Here is a 7,035-nt window from a genome sequence, read left to right as displayed (position 1 = left end):
TCTTGAAATCTGATAAATAGCTCTTGATGGTAGGCCACAGCTGGCTGCAAGCAGGCAATCCAACAAGCAGTAGAGATTTTGCATATAAAGCTATTAAAACACAAGGTAACATGAAGGGTCAATTTCTTTCCGTGCTGCTATAGCAAGCAGCGAGAAGATAAAGACAGAATGCATTTCTGTAATGAGCTAATTACACTTAATACAAAAGAGCATGGGATGTCTACTCAGAGAGGCTGCGTTCAACACTGATGGATGTAGGGATGCTGGACGCTGTAGTTTGCCTTCCTTACAATACCTGAGCATCTGCTTCAAACATTTCCTGACTATCTAATTTCCCCCTTGGAATTTCAGAAGATGTAGGCACCAGTTTTTCTATCACTACCCTCAGAAAGTGAAGCACAGCTATTTTTAGTAGCATTACAAAACACCTTCCATTTAAACCAAAATTGTACAAACAATGGGAGACTTTTTACCGCTCTTGTATGTTATGCTGAGCATTGTTATTTCCCTTTTAGAGTAAACACCCTCTATAAATATACATTTAGAACTCTTCCCACAAACTGATTGCAATCATAGAATTACTACAAAACTGTCAAATTGTAAATAATGATTTCTAAAGGTAAATATGCTTGGTCTCTTACTAATGATGTAGTAGCAGCTTCCTATCAAATAATAGGTATCGCTTGAAATGACCAGATCTTCAAAATGCAAAGAAAATATAAACCAGTTCAATGTCCCTACCTGTACAAAGTGGAAGGTTTCAGGAATGTAATGGGAGAGATTGCACTAATTGTTAGGAAGTTTCCCTTAGATAAAGATGCAGAAATGTGCTAACTTCTGCCCTCCATAACACCAGCAAAGTCCTCGCATTATAATTAAGGTGGCAACACAGCCTGGTCACTCAACCACCTCATGTTCGCCCAGGTAATTATGTTTTAACTATTAAAGGGCCTTGGAAAATTGGCAGCCACATGACTGCTTGGTTGGTGCAGCACATCCATTTGCCATCTTGATGTGATTAATGCAATTTCCAGCCCAGGAGAGGCCAGATGATGAGTTCAGTGCAACCCCTGGTATTTAAAAGTGACTGACCAAGAGAAACAATCCAGGACATACCCAAAGTACTCTTCATTTGTGGCAGAAAAAGGAGTTTAGAGAAGAACCTGTATAGCAGGTTTGACTGAATGGGCTGAGGCTGTTTTTCTCCACAAGGCCTCAATAGGACATTAATATTATACCTAAATAATTTAGCTGGCCAGTGAATCAAGAACTAATGATTTTCAGGACTTGTATGAAGGCCCAGGAGATGGAGTGACATGCTCTTGCTGGGGATTTTATATGCAGTTTAACAACTGACTTAGCATGTGATGGTGAATGAGCTGAACAGTGTTTCTGGTCCCCCGTTTCCCTGTCCTTAAAAAGAAGAGGATACCTAGTTCCTAGATACGAGCTCCTCCTACTGAGGCCGTGAGGCTCAATGTTTGTAGAACAGCTTGGGATCTTTGGAAGAAAGAAGTACAAAATCATTATTGATCCCAAATGTTTTATATACTCTGCTGCTGCACTCAATAAAACAATCAAATATAGAACATGTTTCTGCAAAGGCAGCGTGTAGAAAATTCTCTATTGTCTCTTTCTACTTTATCAAGCAGCCCATGGAAATCTTTAGTCCCTAGTCAATACTATTTAAAACATCAAGACTGATTTTGCACTCCACATTCTTTGTAATCTCTCTCTCTCAAACAGGCAGTGTACTTGCAGGAAGAATGCCTTCTCTTCATAATTATAACACACAAAGCTTCAGATACTCACATTTCAGGTGAAGGCCTAAAATTCTGAAGACTCTTGTTATCCTTCCAACACAAAGAGGCTTTCCTGGGGACCACTGCTTTTGTGTGAAAGGATGTGTATTTTGTTTCCTCTCAGAGTTACAGTGAACAATAAAGTCATACCCACCTCATAGACTTACTGATAATCCATTTCACCAAAAATCAAATCCACCAATTGTGTAATACAATCAATCATTGTAATACAAGAAACCATGCAGGATGGCCTAGTACCAAACTGCCTCCAACTTGTCCCTTCCGGTCTTGCAGCTTCCACTGCATCTCCCTTGGAGTCATAGGGCTGGCACGTGCATCTTGACAGCCCTGGAAATTATTGTAAATCAGTTCATCATATTCCAACCCAACACTTCTTCTGATTGCAAAGTCAACAGCTTGAAATGGACATTCTAGAGTTAAACTTTGTGACCTGCTTAACTGGTGACAAGAAGAGCAGCAAAACGTGCCAAAAGTGTCAGACTGAGGGTGACAACGCCCAGTGATGCTGGAGACTCCACTACTGGAAGCAATGCTGGAAAACTGAGGTAATTGTAGGTTTTTCATTTCTTCTTCTGGCCTGCAAAAGTTTGCTTTTCATGATTGGCTTTCACATGCAACTTAGTGGGCATGGTGGGGTTGGGTTGACGGTTGGAAATGATTATCTTAGAGGTCTCTCCAGCCTCAAAGATTCTGTGATTATTATGTGTATTTCTCAACAGAAAAGTACCAGTGATGAGACACGGTGATGCAGCTTGATCAGAGACTTGGCTAAATCCCCACTGTATGAAGGTAGAAGGGAATCTCTGAGACAGAAGCGTACAACTCCTGGGACAGGACAGGTATCCAGAGCTGCCCAACAACTACTCTTGGCCGGTGCCTGGATCATTCACATCCAGCCCAGTAACAGATGACATTAAAGTATTATGGGCCAGGGAAAAATGATAACTTCTTATATAAAAAGGGGCTATAAAAATCCCTTCTGAAAACAAACAAACAAAACAACCCAACCCCTGTTTTAACAAAAGGGTTGTACACTCAGCAGGTTTAGCTACCTCACCTCAGACTCGAATGAGCAACAGCACTGGCACAGCAAAGGGGGCAGGAACGCATAACTGGGGAGCAGCACAAGGAAACGGGGCTGTGCTGCTGACCCCACGTGCCCATTAGACTGGCTTGGTTGTAACGAGAATCTACTCCCTGACGGATATCCAGCCTATCTATAGAAACATGCGAGACAGGAATCAACCCAATGAGGCTCATTCTCCAAGTATAAGACTTGACAGGTCTGAATGTGGGTTTTAAATGCCTGAACAAGGAAGGAAAGAGATTCTGGTGGTGAAAACTTTTTGCAGAACAAAAAAATACCAACCTGAATCCTCACTGTGCAAGTGACATCTTTTTATCTTTGGAAATTATTTTACACTTAACTGAATAACTCTGAAAATGAAGCCTCTTTTTATTCTCACTCCCTGGATTTGTAATGGGAAGGATTTCAAGAACTATATTTGATCCATTATGTTGAGGAACTCACAGTACTGTACATTGTTTTAATGTACTAAACGTAGTTGACTTCTGTCTCTTTCAATTACCCTTCTAAAACGGACAGGTGAAAAATAATGTCTCTCTTTATATCATTTGGTTTGCTGTTGATTAATTCTTCTCTTCTGGTGCTTGCTTATGTTTTGTAGGGTAGGGAGGACAGAACAGCTTAAGGGCAGAAAAAAGCCTTAATAAAAAGAATTTTTTCTGAGTTTGAGCTTGTAGAGTCTTCCCTTCACATTTACAGCTCATCAATAAAATGTCAGAATTGTTGATAAGGACACAGAAGTCACACAGAGAATGGACTAAATATTAACTTTGGTAAAATAGTCCAAATGAAAGAAATAGTGAAGGTAAAAATAAATTTCTCCTCATGTTAACATCATCATTACTGTAAAGCAAAACTAAATATAAGTTTTGCATAATTAATCCACTTACTTGTCCATTTTTGCCACAGCAAAGAACTAGAGGAGTAGCATGCCCTAATTCTTAAAAGGGCTGCGCTCTGCATCAGAGGCTCTCTTAGACATTTCAGAAATAGTTCAATTCCATTTGGTATCACTTATGTGCATGCCCTCTGTAAGCCAAGCACAACTCCCAACACCCCTCCACCTCTCCAAAGGAGGTAGAGAGCAGAGATGAATTCTGGGGCAGGTCTTGAACTCAGCTTCTTCTTTGCAAAGGATACAACAGTGAGAGGCAAAGGGTTTCTGCCTGTGATGTCCTCCAACCATCAAATGGTAATCAAACGCTTTGATGAGGAGGAAGCACAAAGATGAGTGTATTTTAGTGATGCGTTGAAATTTCCAAAATAGTAATTGCTGAACTCGACTGCTCTCAAAAGCCTTGTTCTGAAAACACAGAAGCAGCAATGATTTGCTCTGAGTTTCTGCAGAGTCTGAATGATCAAAGATAAATTGAGGTTTTATTCCCCTACTTTGTTTCAGTGTTAGACCAGGCTGAAACCCCACAAAGACAAGAAAAATAACCCAGGCTTCTGGAGAAGAAGGAAGTGCTCCATTCAGAAATTCACTAATTCTTCCCAATCTTCCTCTTGGAAAGGTTAGAAAAGGCTCTCTTACTATACATGATAGTGCTTCATTAATTATCAGGATTAATCTACCACTAAAATCTAATGCAGAAAATTCAGCAATCATCATATATGTTTTATCGATTCATCCAGGGGAACACGAAGTAAGAAATCCAGATCCTGTAATAAGACCTGGAAGAACCTATGACAAGATTGTAAAACATTCTATTGCATCCTGTGACAGTGCTGGATGTAAATTGGGCAGCAGAACCAAAGGCAGAGGTGATGATCACTGAGCATGCATGGAGCTGTTGGCAGTTGTGGCTTCCCGGATATCCTGAAATCCCTCTTTCCCATCCACCCACCAGATGTTCCCTAAACTTTCTCTTGATGAGGGTCTTCTTCAGACATTGGGATGTCACCAAGAACTGGGGAAGAACAGATCCCATCTGCACCATAGTTGGCACAAACATAAGTAACTGCCAATGCCCATAAATTCTGCTCTAAAGTATGCAGATGTGCAAGTATGACAGTCTTTTGTGGGCTGATGGAAATATTGTAGTAGACATTCATTTTTTTCATTATCTATTTAAAGCATGTAGTTTCTCAGTTAAAACTCCACTTTAGGAACAGGCAGTTACTCTTTGCCACCAGAGATGCAGACACCTATGTGGCTGGTGTTCTACTCCACTGATCAACCATTGGGCACATAATATCCCCTGGCACTTCTCTAAATAAGTCATGCAGTTTGAAATAGAACTTGCAATTTTAAGATGTTGGACACTCTCCATTGCTTGCTCCTCCATGGGCTGTCCATGCATTCAGGCAGGTTTCCACAGGAAACCAAATCCTCATGGAATGTGATATGATATACAAAACTCTTTGTCCACCTTCCAAACTAGATATGTGAGACCTCATGAGATCATTAGGGCTTTATAACCTATGCTCTCTCTCCCTTCAGAAGAGATACATTAAGAAACTCAAACACTCCTCAGAAACCATACCAAGACAATATATTAAGACATCCACAACTTCCCTGGGCAACCTCTTCCAGTGCCTTACTACACTCATAGTGAAGAATTTCTTCCTAATGTCTAATCTAAATCTAACCCCTTCCAGTTTAAAGCCATTATTCCTTGTTCTATCACTACATACCCTTGTAAGCAGTCCCTCCCCAGCTTTCCTGTAGGCCCCCTTCAGGTACTGTCTTGTCAGAGCCTCCACTTCTCCAGGCTGAAAAGCCCCAGCTCTCTCAGTTGGTCCTTGTAGGAGAGGTGCTGCAGCCCCTGATCATCTACATGGCCTCCTCTGGACCTGCTCCTGCACTTCAATGTCCTTTTAGTGTTGGGGACTCCCAAGCTGGACACAGCACTGCAGGTGGGGTCTCACCAGAGCAGAGCAGAGGAACAGACTCACCTCTCTCGCCCTGCTGGCCATGCTTCTTGTGATGCAGCCCAGGATGCGGTTGGCCTTCTGGGCCGCAAGTGCACAAAGATGAAGGTGGATGGCTCTGTCTTGCTTTTTCCAGGCAGATATGAAGAAGAGAAACAACCACCGCTGTAGGAAAGCCTTGCACCTTTGAGTCTTCAACCCTAGACAAGAAGCACAGAGGCTGTCCAGAACAGCAATCTCATTTCCTCAGCTATCAGCACAAAGATCTGTTGTGCCCTGGCCTGCCAATGCCTCAGGTCTGCTCTGGCTCCCTTCATTTTCAGTGCTCTTTGAGGCAGTGCAAATTTCAGTAAGGCTAATAATTAACCTAATGAGGCTAAAAAATGAGTCCAATAATGCTGAACTACTTGTTGGAGTAACCCAAAAATTTGCTTGGAAGGCAGAAGCATATTGACGTGAAGTAAGCAGAGTAACTAATAACATAAAATTCATTTTGCCACAGAAACCCAACACCTCACGTTCTAGTACACCAGGTGCTACGCAGATGACTAAGAAGACAACCACCTCTCGAAAGAGCTTAAAACAAAGCCAGCATACAAAAGCTGTGAAGAACACAGCAAAACCACAAACACATTTTAATCCATTTGTTTCTCACTCCCAGGGTTCCTCATTACCTCGGTCACGGTACCCGTGGTTAAACAAGGAGTGTCCAGTTCTGTGGGTTAGTTTAGCACTAATTTCACTCAGGAATTACTCGTTCCTTCTTAGGGTCTCTCTTGCTATTTTGCTTCTATCACTGCTCTTCAAGGACATTTCAGCAGTGTGCTAAACAGCCAAAAATGTCATTCTCTTTCTTACAGGTAAGAGGTACATTTTTAGAGGAACGTAAACTTAATTTTCAGAGATACTGGATACCTGCAGCTCTTACTGGCTTCAAATTATATTTTGGGCACCACCACCTCAGACAAGTTAGGCTTTCCCTATAAACAACTGGAATTTACCCCCAGACCAGAATAGTTTCTACACTGAGAGAAAAGTATTCTTGTCAGATTTAGAGAAAACCTTGTGCTACACTTATACCAGATGCGTTTCCAAATTGTTTTTAGGAGAGCTTTGAAACAAGCAATCGGTGAGATAATGAACTGCCACACATGGAGCCAGCTACTGCATGAATGTGAAGAGTTGAGTTTTAAATGTAATTTTAAATTTAAAATTTAGATTTTAAAATATATTTTAAAAACGCAAAGCCTG

This window comes from Mesitornis unicolor, unplaced genomic scaffold, assembly GCF_000695765.1.
Source record: "Mesitornis unicolor isolate BGI_N332 unplaced genomic scaffold, ASM69576v1 scaffold1244, whole genome shotgun sequence".
NCBI classification, from domain to species: domain Eukaryota; kingdom Metazoa; phylum Chordata; class Aves; order Mesitornithiformes; family Mesitornithidae; genus Mesitornis; species Mesitornis unicolor.
Note: the sequence above shows the minus strand (reverse complement) of the source record.